At 34.6% G+C, this 18,972-nt stretch overlaps 6 non-coding genes across 6 annotated transcripts; 3 read left to right on the top strand and 3 right to left on the bottom strand.

Moving 5' to 3' along the window:
* Window positions 1-447: 447 nt before the first annotated feature.
* On the bottom strand, window positions 448-566 carry LOC128201388 (5S ribosomal RNA). Its single transcript, XR_008253226.1, has one exon. It is a non-coding gene; the product is annotated as a 5S ribosomal RNA (ribosomal RNA).
* Window positions 567-897: 331 nt separating this feature from the next.
* On the bottom strand, window positions 898-1,016 carry LOC128201391 (5S ribosomal RNA). The gene has a single exon (XR_008253229.1). It is a non-coding gene; the product is annotated as a 5S ribosomal RNA (ribosomal RNA).
* Window positions 1,017-8,670: 7,654 nt separating this feature from the next.
* Window positions 8,671-8,791, top strand: LOC128201384 (5S ribosomal RNA). Its single transcript, XR_008253222.1, has one exon. It is a non-coding gene; the product is annotated as a 5S ribosomal RNA (ribosomal RNA).
* A 905-nt stretch (window positions 8,792-9,696) lies between these two features.
* Trnah-gug (transfer RNA histidin (anticodon GUG)) lies at window positions 9,697-9,768 on the bottom strand. The gene has a single exon. It is a non-coding gene; the product is annotated as a tRNA-His (tRNA).
* Window positions 9,769-12,038: 2,270 nt separating this feature from the next.
* Window positions 12,039-12,157, top strand: LOC128201383 (5S ribosomal RNA). Its single transcript, XR_008253221.1, has one exon. It is a non-coding gene; the product is annotated as a 5S ribosomal RNA (ribosomal RNA).
* Window positions 12,158-12,652: 495 nt separating this feature from the next.
* Window positions 12,653-12,771, top strand: LOC128201390 (5S ribosomal RNA). The gene has a single exon (XR_008253228.1). It is a non-coding gene; the product is annotated as a 5S ribosomal RNA (ribosomal RNA).
* Window positions 12,772-18,972: the final 6,201 nt, after the last annotated feature.

Genomic DNA, 18,972 nt, shown 5'->3' with positions numbered 1-18,972 from the left:
TTAGAATGGCAAACAAGTTGACGACAATATTTTCCCCCACAACAAAAAGAGTAAATAAATATTATTTTCTTTTCAACCGACATCAAAAAAGGAGGGTGTTCTCAGTTCGGTTGTATTTTTTATGCAACTTAAAATGGCAAACAAACTGACGACCCACCTGATGGAAAGTGGTAACCGTCGCCTATGAGACCGTCGACATGAGCAGTACCATGGACATAACAGAGTACACTGTTTCGCCCATGATACCCCCCATGCGTTGCCATTCCTGAAGACTCAGGTGTTATTCCTCTGTACACTGTAAATTATAAAAACATATAGTCATATTTCGTTGTAACCTAGAGTAATTTTTATAAAAAATTTTGGTGGATGTGTAAATTCATCCATGAAAGTTTAAGAAACTGAACTATTAGTTCAGTAGATCTACAACTAATGTTAAAACTACAAAAAAGCCAACGGCACGTGGTGTTCCCAGGCGGTCACCCATCCAAGTACTGACCACGCCCGACGTTGCTTAACTTCGGTGATCGGACGAGAACCGGTGTATTCAACGTGGTATGGACGTTGGCGACAACCTTTTTGTAAAACATGATCATAATTTGGTTATGCAACATTTAAATATAAAAAACTATAATAAATATATTTCATTGTTTTGCATTACATTATGTGGCATAATAATAATTTTATCTAACTTACTTTTTAACTCGTAACTTTTTTTTTTAATCCCTTAAATATTCTTCAGCGTTCCTTTCGGAAGTGAGCTTTCATACTTTACTCGACAAATAGTCAAGTTTGAAGGCTACAGTAAATTTTACAATAAAAAATTGGCTGAATAAATTCATGAATGAAAAGTTGAGAAACTGAAACCAACTTTTATAATATGTTAAAAACATGCAAAAAAGCCAACGTCACGTGGTGTTCCCAGGCGGTCACCCATCCAAGTACTGACCACCCCCGACGTTGCTTAACTTCGGTGATCGGACGAGAACCGGTGTATTCAATGTGGTATGGACGTTGGCAAAGATGATTTTATAAACACTATTCATTATGTACTAAAACTATAAATTTACAATATTTTTTTATACCACAAAGACGACGAATAAGCACGCAGCCAGTCTAATGGTAAACAATGACTTGCTTATGGACGCCTGCAACAATATATTTATGTGTTTATCTGTACACAGGAATATAAATTAAATTATTTATTTGTATCTTCAAAAACAAACCTCTTAAAACATGATTAAAAATCTAACTGCAGTTGCCAACCCACCTACTAAACGTGGAACCAACGGGGATGCCTATGTTTAGCAGTGGACATTTATTGATAATTTCCAGTGGCAACCGCGTGGAGGTCGACCCAATAGGGTGTATTGCTAGCAATGAGTCAGTTAGACTCTATTACTAACAATCCCTTCCCCCCATGAGCGGTGGTTATCACTTGCCATCGTGTGAGCCGCTTGCTCGTTTGTCCCCTATGTTATAAAACAAAAATTTTGTCCCCATTTCTTAAAATCCCTCCTCCCAATATTATGTCGTGTATTCAGATTTCAAAAGCTAATCACAAAATATGTAATCACTCATAGAAACATGTCAAAGGGAACTGCATTAAGTTTTGGACGGTATCTCACCGGTTGTGACGTCACTGCAACAATGCAATGTAAATGGCTTCTATTAATATTGCTTTATGCGAGGAGAGCGACCGTTTTAATACAGTTGACAGTTTATCTCTGTTGTTATAATTATTCTGGGCCTCTAGACAAATGGCGAGCGAATCCGTCGATGGAATAGACACAGCTAGCGCGTCCGTGAGTTGGAATGAGACATCCGACATTGCTATCTCGTTCTCACGGACTCAGTAACGATGTCGATTCCATGTATGAATTCGCTTGCCACTTGTCTAGAGGGCCTAATACGAACGCGGGCTCTTCACTAAAAACCGGTAAATGAAACTACACAGAATTTCTTAAGCTTTTTTTTTTCAAAAAGAAGTCTAAAAATCGAATCGGTTGTTTTTTTTTTATGTTTGTTACCTCATAACTTCGTCAGTTCTAAACTGATTTGGAAAATTCTTTTTTATATGTTTATATTTGTAAATTGGTTTTGTAGGAATTTTATCAAAATCGGTTCATTAGTTTTTGACACCCTCCCATGCGTTGCCATTCCTGAAAACTCAGTTGTTATTCCTCTGTACCCTTCAAATCGAAACACAGCAATGCAAACACAACTGCTTCACAGTAGAAACACGAATGGGACAGAGGTACCCAAGCAATCGACTTTTGTACAAAGTCTCCCTCTGGTAGACTTTCTTCAGTACTGTGTAATTTCACTATCATATCACACCCTTCAAACCGAAATAGCCATCCAAAAATTGTTCTTGCGTAACACAAGTTTTTATGAGACAAAAGTATAAATATAGACAAAAGAAATAAATAGTAGGTTAATGTAGGAAAAGTACTTAAGCTCGTGTTTTTTTTATAGTATATTTTAAAACAACAACGGTGGCACTACATATGCGCCGTGAGTTATAACGCCTGGCAGAATAAAATAGCAAACAGTTGCATAATGTCTGAATGTGTGTTTAAAATTGACGTTGCGACGTAAAGCGCTGTACGCTGACTGAAGATAATTACCGAATGGAATTGAAACAAATATTGGAAACGACAGGCATAATAAGTTTATAAAATGCCTTGTATATATATATATATATATATATATATATATATATATATATATATATATATATATATATATATATATATATATATATATATATATATATATATATATATACTTTAATTTTATAATCTTTAAAGCACTATAAGTATTCATAAAAGACTTAGCTTGTAAGTTATTTTTTAAGAGCTATGGATTTTTGTATAAAATAAAATTAAAAAAATAAATAAAGTTGGCTATCAGTAATTTTAAATGTTAAGGGATTTTAAAAGGAAATTCCGAATTAGTCTGTATTTGTTTTTATATATTACCTAATTTTTGACAATTTTAGAATGATGACTGAGATTTCTTACAATCATAAAATAGAAAAAATCTGATTTTCCATAAGTACATACTAATACGACGCGTCCGGGGGAGAAGGGATAATTAGTGATGGGGACTACCAGCCCCATTGCAATGTACTATGTCAGAACGACCTTCTGAAAATTATCATGTTTAATTCAAGGTAAATTCATCACGATTGGCTAACAGACCTGTTTTTTTAATCCTAGCCTATCATCTCTCACTGGTGACCCACCAGTTACTGATACAGTTAGCGCAGGCGGGGTTACCATTCCATTATCACAAAAAAAAAACACAGCCCGTCCAAATTATCAAATTAGTTTTTTTTTATTTTTTTTTTTTTTATACAACTTAGAATGGCAAACAAGCTGACGGCTCACCTGATGGAAAGTGATAACCGCCACCTATACACATGAGCAGTACTATGGACATAACAGAGTATACTGTTTCGTCCATGATACCCCCCATGCGTTGCTATTCCTGAGGACTCAGGTGTTATTCCTCTGTACCCAGTAAATTCACGTCATATCCCACCCTTCAAACCGAAACACAGCCATGCAAACACAACTGCTTCACGGGTGAAACACGAATGGGACAGAGGTATCCAAGCAATCGACTTCTGTACAAAGTCTCCCTCTGGTATCTGGTAGTATCGAGGTTTTAAATTTTCTATCCTTTTACAACAATTTTTTTACAGGCGAATCCAAGTTCTTTTCCCCATACTAATAAATATTAATTTAGTTTGATACTAAGGTACAGTCAACAGTAACGACATGTCTCTGTAATCATATTCACAATGACAGTAGTACAGTCGACGTCATAAATAAGTCGGCAATCGTCCTCATCAGATATCAGTCCCCTCAGTTCAATATCCGACCCCGCGATAATCCTTCTTGCAATATCTGTCTCATTACCGTTACGATACAGATATGTTGTAGTCACTTTCGCATTTAGGAAATTATGCTTTGTGTCCAATATTTAATTCTGCAATTTTATATTTTAATACCAAATTGGTGTTAATATATTTATTAATTATTAATGTATTTTTATATGACGTTTTTGGTTACTGCACCTATTTGGTTAATGCATTTTTTTGTTTTGTTAATTGTCAAAACAAAGATCGTATGAAATAAAATGTGGGAAAAATCGTAAGTAAACGATCAAATGTTATAATAAGACACCGAAGTATATTTTGGATATGCCTTTTAATAGGTTTAAAACTGTTATTAAAAACACTTATTGAACAAAACTACATAAAAAAAAAAAAAACTACTAACTCATGTCTATAGGCGACGGTTACCACTTTCAATCAGATGGGCCGTCAGCTTGTTTGCCATTCTAAGTTGTATAAAAAAAAAAGATAAAAAAAATTACGGTTTAAAAGAGCTTGTAAACAAGTGTATTTGAATAAAGACTATATAAAATTGAGTATTTTAATTAACTTCGATTAGAAATGAGCAATCACAGCAGCACCCACTCATGCATACCTAGTAAACCCAATGCTAACCCTTGTTAATGTTGGAAGATATTAAGATAGGGCTAATCCTCACATAACTTAGGATAGAGACCGTTAAACGCGGTTTAGACGCCACTGACCATTGTCCTCCGTTTAATTTAAACGGGAAACCGGGCTCGGGGCGGCCGGCAATGATTTTAGTGCCCACTGCACAATTTTCATTACCACCCCAAGGGTACAGTGATGTGATTTATAAATCTATGATAAAATAAGGTTGAAATTTCCGTAACACACAGTGCATTGGTTGTAAAGTTTGATTTGTTAAGAGGCGCACTAAGATTTTATGCGTGGACTCTCTTTATGCAAACAGGTCCTAAGGGTGGCGTTTCTGGTTTTTGGACTATTGAAACTTGACCCGTCATTTCTATTCGGTTATGACGTTATAACGGAGATTACAATTTCATCTCATGTCCGTTATGTTATTTGGGGAGTTTCGATTAAGGTCATATTTTGTATTACATAGACAATTATTGTTGTGTCAGTTACGATTGTTTAGCTGTAACATAATTATTTATGTTTTTATTTATTTATTTATTACATTTTTTTTATACCACTGAGGTGGCAAACAAGCATACGGCCCACCTGATGGTAAGCGGTTACCGTAGCCTATGAACGCCTGCAATACCAGAGGTATTACGCGCGCGTTGCCGACCCTGAAGAAACCTCTTACCCCCCTTTTGAAGAACCCCATGCTGTAGTCTCTTGGGAAAACCTCGGCAGGGAGCTCATTCCATAACCTGAGTGTTCGTGGGAGAAAGCATCTCTGAAACCGCGTTGTACGCGACCATTTAGGCTGTAAGGTATGAGGGTGAACTCCCTGTCGATGGCGAGCCGTCCACTGGGTGAGCCTTACAGTCTTCCAATACGCTCACCCAGGAAAGCATGAGTACAATAACATATAAAAATAAATATTACACAAATAATAATAGAAAAAGATTTAACTGAAACAAAAAAACGTGTGAACACAAATACTCTGTGGTCACTCGACGAAACTCCAGCAACTTTGAGGCAAATACATCCAATTGCGGATACCGGTTCAAAATATCATTGAGTAATTATATACTCGTATACCACCTCATAACCGGCGAGCGTGTATGAAAAGATTGATGAATGTGGAAGAAGCGAAAGAGGTTTGTTTGAATCGTAGCATTTGGCGTTCCATTGTTTCTGCCTACCCTAATGGGAGACAGGCGTGACAGATATGTATGTATGTATTTATATATTAGACCTGCTGTATACCGCGGTTTCACTGGTGTGATTTAGTATATAAAATATCCTATGGTGGTACTATATGAGAGATGACAATGAAGTTAGCTCAGTTAGTCCATCGTGACAAATTCATTTGGATAATACTAAGACGATTTCAACATTTATTAATTAATTAATAATATTACGTCGACTATATTAAGGTTTTTCTAAGAGACTACAGCATGAGGTTCTTCAAAGAATGGATAAAGAGGTCTGTTTAGCTTAGGCAACGCGCGCATAACGCCCCTGGTATTGCAGGCATTTCACAATTTATGGTAACCGCTTACCATCAGGTGGACCGTATGCTTGTTTGCCACCGCAGTGGTATAAAAAAAGTACCTATATAAAATAAAACTAGCCCACATTTCGCCGAGCATATTAAAATTGGACTAGCAGAGGGCGAGCCTACCAGAGTCCTTCCAATTAATCAACGGTTCGAAAAACATGAATAATGATTAATTGCTCTGCTCGTTGGAAAAATCATGTTAATTAACTATATTAATGATAAGGGCGATGCGTGCAACGATGCGGAAAGTGGAGGGCAGCTATGGATAATACAATTGGTAGACCAAAGTTATGTTTGCTGTAACTTTACTTTTAAATCGACTTGGAAAGAAATAACCTTTAATAATACGTCCGTATTTTAAGTACGTTTTTTTTTATACAACTTAGAATGGCAAACAAGCTGACGAGCCACCTGATGGAAAGTGATAACCGTCGCCTATAGACATGAGCAGTGCTATAGACATAACAGAGTATACTGTTTCGTCCATGATACCCCCCATGCGTTGCCATTCCTGAGGACTCAGATGTTATTCCTCTGTACCCAGTAAATTCACGCCGTATCCCACCCTTCAAACCGAAACACAGCCATGCATATACAGCTGCTTCACGGTTGAAACACGAATGGGATAGAGGTAACCAAGCAATCGACTTTTGTACAAAGTCTCCCCCTCTGGTAAAATATAAATTTTACTTTTTGAAAAAAGACAAATGCTTAGTTTCTTGATCGTTCTTCTTAGCTGAAATTATTATGTTAGTTATTAACTATCCACTGCTGAACATAGCCTTCCCCATAAGGGGCGGGGGGGGGGGGGAGGGGGGGTTGGCTTTCGGTGATGCTTTAAGAGAAACGCTGCTCATCTTTCCATTACAAGCTCCCTTAGTCGCCTCTTACGACAACCACGGGAAAGGAAGGTTTCCCAATCGGTTATTGATTCTTCGAACTATGTGACCAACAGATTGACACTTTAGCTTGCTTATCCTTCGGACTATGTCGGTTAAATTAATATATATATATATATATATATATATATATATATATATATATATATATATATATATATATATATATATATATATATATATTAATGAAAACAGGCCAGTTAGCCTATCATGATGAATTCATCAGGAATTAACCATGAAGGTTTCCAGGGGGAACCGCGAGGAGGTCGACTATGGTTGGGTATATTGCTAGCAATGGGATTCTCAGTCTCTATTACTAACAATCCCTTTCCCCCTATATTACCCTAGTTAGAAAAGTACCTTTTGCATGTGAATATACACAGTAGGGACCATCAAATAATATCAATACCAATACAAAACATGTCCATATCACAATGAAATTAAACGTCGCAGTAACAAAGCCGCACAATCAATTACGTTTCACACTCGTGTCGGCCCCCAGCATTGTCTATTGTTTATATAAACGACTACTATTAAAATTAACGTCACGGTTTGTTATGATTTCTGTCTGTATATTATATTTGTATTGTATTAATATTTATAATGAAACTTCTCAATTTTTAACCGACTTTAAAAAGAGATGAGATTATTATATGCTTGTATTTTTGTATTTATATTTGTTACTCTCTGTGTTATTAGTTTTTAAATAAAAACAACCGTAGATGTTTTATTTTTGTGAGACACAATCTTTAGGTATTTTTAACAGCTACATAGATAGATAGATAATCTTTATTACCAGTAATAAAAATAAAATAAAAAAATCAACAATAAAAAGAAAAAAAAAATTTGCTGATAATAGGAGCCGCCTCAGCTGTTTCTATATATGTACATCTCCAGCGAGATGTACCTATATAGCGCTGATTTTCAGGCGGCCCCTTAACTCCTTTACCTTTAGCATGCGTGCGGGTCGCCAATACCTATTTCTCGGATGGGAGAATTAAAACATTAAAACTAAATCTGAAAAGAACAAACTCTGAATAAATTATCGCACTTTACAATGACAGCATCATAAAAAAAAAAATAAAAAAAAACAAGAACGTGAAGCGTCAGTTTTTGTAAAAAAGCTAGTCAGTTTATAAATTATCCTACGTTCTAAGTTAGGATTAACTTATCTGTGTATCATATTTAATTCGAATACATTTTTCTTATGTCTTTGCACTTACTATGTATACATGTTTGCAAATAAATTTATCTTTATCTTTATCTTTATCTTATGTCATTGATCAAGCATACGGCCCACCTGATGAAAAGTGGGGATACACTTCACAGAATCCTTCTTGAAATGTATTAATTGCATTTTTATATTAATTTTATTGTACAAACAAATTAATATAAAATCAATCTAGTATGTCTAATTATTAACCCTTCTTTGCATGATTTTTTTATTTGTGAAATAAATTAAGGTGATATAATTCATGTTCAAAATTAAAGGAAAAATAATTATAAGAATAAAATCGACAGATATGTTTTTTTTTTCTTCAATGGATATGGTATCAGACACGATCAACTTAAAGTGAACTTGGTCTTTTATATAAATTTTGAGCATTCAATGTTATGATGGAAATTTCCACCATTATGAAAAGAAGAATTAAAAAATTAATAAAATAATTGTATTTGTTAATATGATTAGCTTTTACAGAAATACTATGGCCAACGTCCATACCACGTTGAAAACACCGGTTCTCGTCCGATCACCGAAGTTAAGCAACGTCGGGCGTGGTCAGTACTTGGATGGGTGACCGCCTAGGAACACCACGTGACGCGTTGGCTTTTTTGTGTAGTTTTATTTAACATTAATTTATTAGTTGGTTTCAGTTTTTCAACCTTTCTTTCATTCGTGAATTTATTTAGTCAATTTTTTTGTAAAAATTACTATAGCCTTGAAACTTGACTATTTGTCGAGTAAAAAGCTCATCTCCGAAAGGAACGCTGAAGAATATTTTAGGGAATAAAAAAAAAGTTGCCACGTTGTTACCACGTTCCATCAGGTGGGCCGTCAGCTTGTTTGCCATTCTAAGTTGTATAAAAAAAAGCGAAAGTATGAAACTCATTATATATTTTCTTTTGAAAAAAAATTAAAAATATTTCAATCTCTGATAACACCTGAGTCCTCAGGAATGGCAACGCATGGGGGGTATCATAGGCGAAACAATATGTTTGTGTACTGTTATGTCCATGGTACTGCTCATGTCTATAGGCGACGGTTACCACTTTCCATCAGTTAGGCCGTCAGCTTTTTTGCCATTCTAAGTTATATAAAAAAAAATTTATAAACAGTACGGAATCCGAAAAATTGGGAAAATCGAATCAGAATTAGCAAACAAATTTTCTGAAATGAATTATACGAATTGGAAACCTTTTTTTGGGAGTCTATTAAAATATTTTAGTTTAGCACATAGAATCTTATTATACTCTAGTTCCGCTAAGGAAATCAGTAGCGTACATTACAAAAAAAAATTAAGGAATTCATAAAACCGTAACGTAAACCGATTACAAAAAATATCATCGAAATCGGATCAGTATATATGTATAAAAATGGAACAAAACGAATTGAGGCCTTTTTATTTTTTGTAGTCGTTAAAAAAAATGCAGACGAATTAAGTATTTTCCCTTTTGGATGTTGTATAAAATTGAAATAAAAAAATACAACTCCGCCGTAACAGTGCATTGAACACTGCCGTGACCAGGATTCGAACCTGGGTTACTACGGCCACAACGTAGGGTCCTAACCACTAGACGATCACGGCTATCGGAGCGACAATTGATTTGTCGAAAATAATGTAAGCTATCTACAGAGGTGACGTTTTAAGTAACAAATGAAAAAGATAATATATCTATCTCCCTCACTCACGGAATACCTCATTGCTGTTGTCGATCAAAAATGAAAAATAACTTAATTTTAATACAATTTTTAGAGCGATTTTTTAATATTTCAACAAAATATCCACCTATCTTCGCGCCAAGTCTCTCGCAAGGTAGGCACAGAGAACCGAGTGCTAAAATGATACCTCGATGTGTATTATGTATTACAAAATTTTTACTCCATTATCAAAGATTTGCTCTGCATCAGAACAGCGATTTCGACAGTAAGAAGATTAATTTGGGACTAACAACAACTCCTTTTAACGTTGGAAAGCATTTTGAATAATAGTTACAACTCTATTTTAATAACTATTGTATTAATTTTACTAATCATAATATTATATGGATAATAATTAAAGATGGCGTCTCGCAAAAAGAATCGACTTCAAATTATGTAAAACCAGTTTAAATTAAACACAAATGTACTGATTCAATTAAAAAAAAAATTATGGCACCAATCTGTAAATAAATCCTTTCAGATAAAAAAAATATCTTCCAAATTGATTTAGAACTAACGGAGTAGTGAATTTACAGGGTACAGAGGAATAACATCTGAGTCCTCAGGAATGGCAACGCATGGGGGGTATCATGGGCGAAACATTATATTCTGTTATGTCCATGGTACTGCTCACGTCTATAGGCGACGGTTACCACTTTCCATCAGGTGGGCCGTCAGCTTGTTTGCCATTCTAAGTCACATAAAAAAAATACAACCGAACTGAGAACGCCCTCTTTTTTTGATGTCGGTTGAAAAGAAAACAATGTTTATTCACTCTTTTCGTTTTAGGGGAAAATATTGTGGTACATTATCGACGACTTTCTCAGTCGTTCACAGGGTTGACAACTGAATATTTTATAAAGGCTATCATTAACCGTGCCGATGCTTGCTGGGGTGAAATGTGCCCATAGAGAAATTATTTAAAACGCCTCATTCATTAAAAAGCATTGCCTTGTTATGTTGTCTATGTCAATTTTAACGTAAATAGGTACGTAATTGGTCACTTGATTACAGTAAGTGTAGGATAACGAGGTGGTTTTTGGAAGCGTGTTTGTTTTGAATATCACATATTGTATGTTTGTTTGGATGGTTTGATTACACTATGAGGTATTTATTTATTTATACTTTATGTATACAAAAATTACATTGTTATATTAAATGAATATGTACAACAGTCGAGCTTCACTCTGCAAGAGTTTTCTTCCATAACCGTAGTACAAAATGTGTTTCTACCATTCCAGCGCTAGCTTCTAGATTTATTTTTAAATTAAATCTAGATATTGGATGTGTTTCGATTTAAGGCATTCTTATAAGTCAGTTCATTTAAAATCATACTGTTAATAGTAGAATTAAAAGGACATAACAATCCGCTTTGTTCTATTGCCTATCACGATACGATTTAGTACTATCACACTGATGATAGTACTAAATCGTAGAACTATATGGATATAGTCGATTCATTTTTTCGATTATATATACACCTATCCCCCGATTTACACAGTAGATACGTTCCTGAGAAAAACGTGTAAATCGAAAATTAAAAATTTTCAAGTCAAAACCGTGTAAATCGAAAAGCTTGCAGAAAATGCGTAAATTTGCTATTTAACAGTTGTGATTTTTTTAAATATTTTTAGGTGTACACAGAAATAAAAATAAAATGCATTGACAGGTTAAAATATGTAATATATTACGGCAATACTGTTTTTTTATTTAATTACAATACATTAAACAGAAGAACAAAAAATAAACCCAAAGGTGTTTTATTATCCTTCATCACTATCAGAAATTACTCTCATTCTTTTTTTCGGAATCGAAGGTTCCGAAAAATTCACTTTCATCACTCGAAGTTATTTGTGCCGATTCGATGTTTGAAGCAGAAATATTTACATTCTGAGAGGTGGTAATAAAATCGGTTATTAACAATTGCTTCGATTTTTTTGTAAGATCTTTGTGAACTTCTCCATATTGAGCACGTGTTCAAACACAGTAGCATTTAGTAGAGTGCGATAAAAACAAAAAAAAACTTATTTGGAAAACCGTGTAAAAGCGAAAACGTGTAAAACAAGTACCGTGTAAATCGGGGGATAGGTGTATTTATTTTTAACTTGGTTCTTTCTAAGACAGACTATAGTGTATATGATTTGCAGATGTATTGTCGCCAACGTCCATACCACGTTGAAAACACCGGTTCTCGTCCGATCACCGAAGTTAAGCAACGTCGGGCGCGGTCAGTACTTGGATGGGTGACCGCCTGGGAACACCACGTGACGTTGGCTTTTTTGACTTCAGCAATCCTGACTTTTTAATTTATTTTTAATACTTTAAAAAAAGTGTAATTATGTATTCAACGTTGTATAGGACAACATAAATTAATATACTCATTTTTTTTCTTTTTTAGACATAAATACATATTTGATAAAGATATTTCGTTACATTTTATTTACCACTTGGGTCATTTCATTAAAAAACTTCGTTCGTTTCAGTTACATACTTAATTTTCTCTTGTGTATTATGATACACTTGTTTTTACCCGCGGCTTTATTCGCGTGCGTGATATGTTGATTGACCGGGATAAGAAGATGCCTGTGTCCTCCTTTATCCAGAAAAAAATCATAAAGACGTATGAGGTAGCAAACATAAAAAAATATTTCAATTACTTTTAAAAAATTGCAGCGGCTTAAAACTTTGTCATTATTGTTTGTTGGAAAAATCATAACATACTTGTAAAAAGCCATAACTAATTTATGATCATGTTTTACAAAAATACTTTCACCAACGTCCATACCACGTTGAAAACACCGGTTCTCGTCCGATAACCGAAGCTAAGCAACGTCGGGCGCGATCAGTACTTGGATGGGTGACCGCCTGGGAACACCACGTGACGTTGGCTTTTCTTAATAACATTTTGGTTTTTTTTTTATATTTCAAATAGGGATTTTTTATTTTCTTTACATTACAATCAGTATATAATAAATCAGTATGAAATTTCCCGTAATAAACTGACATACATAGCGTGGGAGGTTCCTGGTCATACCATGTTTCTTTTGAATAAATTAACACTTTCAGCAGTAGAATACTCCATTTATATTATTTAATAGTATATATTTACTAGAAGGTGTAACATCACTGAGCAAAATACAAGGCGTTATAAACACAAACGAATAAATAACAAACCTTCAAACCATCTTCACTTATACATCACAGCGGGACGGTTATGACCCAAGTTAGAAGCCAAGATATGTCATCCAAACAAAACTATACACTTTACCAAAACCTGCAACTCTTATTACCACTGCACATGGTCTAGTATATAATAAATTTGCAGCCGCAGACTGAGATATAGCTGTTGCATTATAGTAAATGCGACTCATTTATAAGGTATTGTGTTTTGATTGGTGATGTCAGTTCGCAATAGTTTCGAACGTTCCGAATAGGAAATGGTTATGCCTCAGATTTCCAAGCCGTATTGTTCGCTCGGTTAGCTTGTTTTATTGTCTTTGGTGTAGCTCAGCGTGTAATCTATGGGTCGTTGATGTGCTGAAAACATATCCAACGTTGATGTCTAGTAAATTCTGGCCATTGAACGAAAATCTGAAGATCTTTTTGTAACTATATCGTTCTGAATTATAATTTATTTCAAAGCAGATAGCACGGAAACTTAAACGAGTAAGGGTGAGGTGAGAGGACTTTGTGATGGCAAATATCCTCTAAGATCCCCTATCGAAATGTCGTGATTTCCTGTCAATTATTACTTTATCATACATCAAAATATATCTATTTATTATTTCATATATTTTTAAATTTGTATTGTTGATAAGCTCTAATTTTATTGATACTAATATCATAACAGTTAGGACGATTATGTAATCAACAACTTCAGATCAGTGATTTATTTATGTATTGTCATAAGTGTGGCGGTTTTAACATATTACATTTACTGACTTTTTGCTACACATTTAAGGCCATCGCTTTATCTAGAGGTGTTGTCTTGCACTGCATTTTACGAGGTTACCATTTGAAAAAAATTCTTTCACCGTTAATTTCTAGACTTTCCTAGGTTCATGGCCTGACCATGTAGTCAGACCATGAACTTGTTATTTCTATTCTATTCAAACTATTTCAGCTTGCTGACTCTTCGGGTTATATTGATCACTTTAGAATAATTGCTAAATTTAGAAGAATAAGTTATAATGTACAATTTATCATCATTTAATACCTTAAACATTGTAATACTACTACATATCTTCTTACTGGACACGGGGATAATCGACCGTACCTTCACAGATTTAAATTGGCAGATGATTCTGACAACTGAAGTTGTGACAATGAAACCCCATAAACGATAGCACATGTAAAAATGTAATGTAAACTGGATTCTTGTTCCCAAGTTAAGTCTCTCATTTGGGCCATTGTGCGTATGAGTGGTGTCTAGTACCGTCAGCCCAGCCCTGCCCAGAAGCACAGAAGCTTCCTGGGATCTTTATAAGCCTCACGGAGCGACCTCACTGTTTCAAGGACTTCTAAACGTTGAGGGGCCACAGCTTCACATTTCAGAATTAAGTGACCAGCCGTTTCTTCGGCGTATAAAGAACCTCGACATAGAATCTGTGGCTTCTATTGTAATACATATATATAATTTTGGATTATCCAAGATTTGTAATAAATCAGTATTATTCTGAATAAAAAATGATCGCAAAAATAACGGAGAAAATAACAAATATATTTTTGAGAAAGAATATAGGAAACATTAGAATTCGGGAAAGCTTCTTGTATTATTATTGCAAGGGAGAATGGCTTAACAAAAGTGGGTTAGGTGTAATGGATTTGACAAATTATTTTAAGACTTAAGACTTTATACTTTTACACACTTAATGTAACATATATTTATACACACAGACTTCAATTTTATACTCAATTTAATATTATTTATATATACACAGATCATAAGCACAGTTATTACTAATTATAGACTAAAAATTATGTATAAAATACCTTGAATATAAAAAAAAATACAAAAGAAGTAAATAATATAAATGCAAAAGAATTATATTTGGACATACAAAAGACTGTCCCCGACCAAGTATCATTTTAGATCAAACACGTGATAATAGCTGTAAGGGTGCCCCTATTATTCGATACAATAAAAGTGAAGTGCCGACATACTTCGCATTCTACTGCGAAATGACTGAGGAACTGATGACCAAATTGACGATACGAACGCACAAAAGCCTGATCCTTATATCATAAATGCTAGAGTTGATATTACAATAACAACAGAATAGATAGGTGAAGGATTTTAGGGTGACAGAGCCAGAGTACACGCTATCGCTGCAATGAAAAGGCTCGCCAGATACGAACTAATGGTGATTGAGAAAAATATTGTTCGTGTACCAGCATCAATTCGCGGTTATGTTAGCAATGTTGGTGAATGATATTGAGAATCTAATTATAAGTGTAATAAAGTTCATATTGGCGTAAACAGAAATAGAGAACAGAGAATCGATGATGCCTTCATGAATATTGAAGGTATTGTGATATATTTATTTGATTATTTCAGTGATACAGCACTTGATGTGAGCCATAAATAATTGATAGGTGTGCAAATGTGCGCTTTATTTTCAAGAGTAAAATTGCTTGTTATATATCGACTGACAGATCGATTTCTATTTTCTAATTTGATTGAGTGCAATATGAAATATAATGTGATAAAGAATTATTTAGAAATAAAGATAGCAAATAAAGATAATATGTTCATTTGGAGTTAGGAAAATACTTCAGCTGATTGGAATAGTATTTAAAAGGAAATTAATATGCTAAAATAGTAGTTTTCAATAGCGTTTTTCAAGGCACTTTCTTCCTCGCACAACCACTTTTTGGAATCAACTTCCAGCAGCAGTATTTCCGAACCGATACGACAACATAACCTTCAAGAAAAGAGCATATTCCTTTTCAAAAGCACGGCAGCACACTTGCAATGCCGTTAGTGTTGTGTGTGAATATGGGCGGCGGTAATCACTTACCACCAGGTGAGCCGCATATTAGTTTGTCCCCTGTGTTGTAAAAAAAAATTAAAAAAAGCATAAGACAAATTTTCTGTCAACATTCAATAATATATTTTTAAACCATAAGAATGCAAGTAGATGGCTGTAAGAGCAGAGAAAGACCTAAAAAGACATGAATGGATTGTGTGAGGGACGATATGGCCAGAATGGGAGTGAATGCGGAAATGACTGTAAATAGAAAAGAATGGAAGAGGAAGCCATATTACGCCGACCCCAAATAATAATTGGGATAAAGGTAGGAAGATGATGATGATACCAAAACAAAAATGGATACCCGTTTACACCAAAACACATACAAAATATTTGTTTACGCTTACAACAAATCCGTTTGCCAAATAAGTGTATTAATTACCGTATTGTTAACGCGTTCTGAATCCGACGCGACGCTGTCGTCAAATTTATTCACCCCATTCTTTGGCTAGTTTACTGAATGTTTATACGCAATCGCCTACTACACAGAAATCTCTGACAAATTAATGTTTCATTTTAGATATGTTTGTTGGTATACATTGATATGTAGTGACGAAATCAATGTTTTGATTGAAATATTCATTTTTTTTATGCACCTTAGAATGGTAAACAAGCTGACGGCCCACCTGATGGAAAGTGGTAGCCGTCGCCTATAGACATGAGCAGTACCATGGACATAACAGAGTCTACTGTTTCGCCCATGACACCGCACATGCGTTGCCATTCCTGAGGACTCAGATGTTATTCCTCTGTACCCTGTAAATTCACGCCATATCCCACCCTTCAAACCGAAACACAGCCATGCAAACACGACTGCTTCACGGTTGAAACACGAATGGGATAGAGGTGCCCAAGCAATCGACTTTTGTACAAAAATAATAATAAATATTTTACCAGATATTACCGCAGTACAATAAACTCTGGATATAAAATTTAATTTGTAACAATATAACTAGCAAGCACTTATATAAATTAATCGTCCCCAATTCGGTGTCTTTTTTCTTCTAATCCCCAAATGAAATTTGAGGTATCGCTCTAAAATCTGTCATTGGCAAACATGGCCATATGTATGAACGTGAACTTAGTTGGGACAATGATCAAAAATAGGGTGTAGTGTTACCATTGCTGTACTAACATGTAGAATAAACAATGAAAGCAACATAAATAAGTTTAATAAAAAAAAAAAACTAAAATACTATATTATTGATTATTATTGATAAATAAGAATATTTTATATAGATAAAAGATAACTAGAAATATAATTAATCAATTACATATATATGATTGTTATCATTATAATATATATATATATATATATATATATATATATATATATATATATATATATATATATATATATATATATATATATCAATATATAATTGCCATCTTTGTGGTATAAAAAATGTATATATATAAGTTCGAAGTTATATATAAGTAATATACTTAGCTCATGTGTCTTTGAACATCTCTAAGACAATATTTTCTGTTAAAGTCATTAAAAATAGTCACTAATAGGATTTTGTAAATTACGATTATATAAGAAAGTATTATATATTTAATTTACCGTATGGTCCTGGTATAAAATAGGTCACCTCTTCCTTTTCCATAGATGTCTTAAGAGGCGACTAATGGAACTTAATAGTCGAGGGTATGAGCAGCAGCATCCATCTTTGAAAATGATCAAAATCTAACTGTGGTTATCAACCCGCCTGCCAAGCATGGCAACTGGCAAAACTCCCCAATAGGAGGAGGCCTATGCTCAGAAGTGGACAGTTAATGGCTGATTTGATATAATGTGTATTTTGTCTCACGTAAGCAGCTGATTTTTTTTTGTTTCATTATCACTACATAATATAAAACAAAGTCGCTGTCGCTGTCTGTCCGTCCTTATGCTTAATTATTATGCAACAGATTGCGAAGAGATCTTTTTTAATAGATAGAGTGATTCAAGAGGAAGGTTTATATGTATAATACATGCATAATACAGTAGAGAAACACTGATAATTTTAGAGGTTTCTAATATGATGTGATGTAATGTGCACCCGTGCAAAGCCGCGGCGGGTCGCTAGTTCCTGATAAAATACTTATCTAGTCAATACAAGACAATTCTCATAACACAGTAGTAATATTGATTCGATTTTCAATCAAACAAATAGACAAACAAATCAGCAGAGTTGCGCATTAATAATATTAGTAAGTATGAGGACACACCTCATACCAACTATCCAAGCTCACATCACACCCGACGCCGTCCTGACACATAGGGGTGAATATATTACGGATTCCAATTCGAAAATTGTCAACCCTAATAACGGCTGAGTTGAACAATCGAATTGTTGATAATGGAATTACTTTGCGATTATTTCCTATTAGTTACATATATAATAAACATTTTGACATCGATGGGGTTTCTGTAATCAAATTTTCGGTAATAGTTTATTATGGTGTCCAGTTTAGATATCTTCTGTTGGTGGTAAAATTTTATGTGACATCCCTAGATATTAATTATTTACCTATTTTTTTTTAATGCATGATTAATGAAATGGTAACCCCGCCTGTGCTAACAGTACACGCTGGCGGGGCACCAGTGAGGGATGATAGGTGAATAATGAAAAAAGCAGGCCAGTCAGCCCATCGTGATGAATACACCTGGAACTCAGCACGATGGTTTCCAGGGGGAACCGCGTGGAGGTCGACCTGACAGGGTATATTGCTAGCAATGGGACTGGTAGCCCGCGTTACTAACGATCCCTTTCCCCCTCATTTACCTATTGTGTTGTAAAGAGACAATTGTGGTTTTTAAATTACAATACAAAAAGGGTCTTTTTAATGGAATGGTAATCGCGCTTGTGCTAACGGTATACGCTAAAACTTTTTTATTCTCACCTATCATTCCTCACTGGTGCCCCAGTGAGGAATGATAGGTGAGAATAAAAAAGTAGGTCAGTTAGCCCATTTTGAAGAATACACCTAGAATTCAGCATGATGGTTTCCAAGGAGGACCATGTGGATGTCAACCTGATAAGGTTTTTTTCTAGCAATTGGATTGGTAGTCC

The sequence above is a fragment of the Galleria mellonella genome, unplaced genomic scaffold (genome assembly GCF_026898425.1).
Source record: "Galleria mellonella isolate WM207_F2 unplaced genomic scaffold, CSIRO_AGI_GalMel_v1 utg40, whole genome shotgun sequence".
NCBI classification, from domain to species: Eukaryota; Metazoa; Arthropoda; class Insecta; order Lepidoptera; family Pyralidae; genus Galleria; species Galleria mellonella.
The sequence above is the reverse complement of the archived record's forward strand: the minus strand, read 5'-3'. Positions and strand labels throughout refer to the sequence as shown.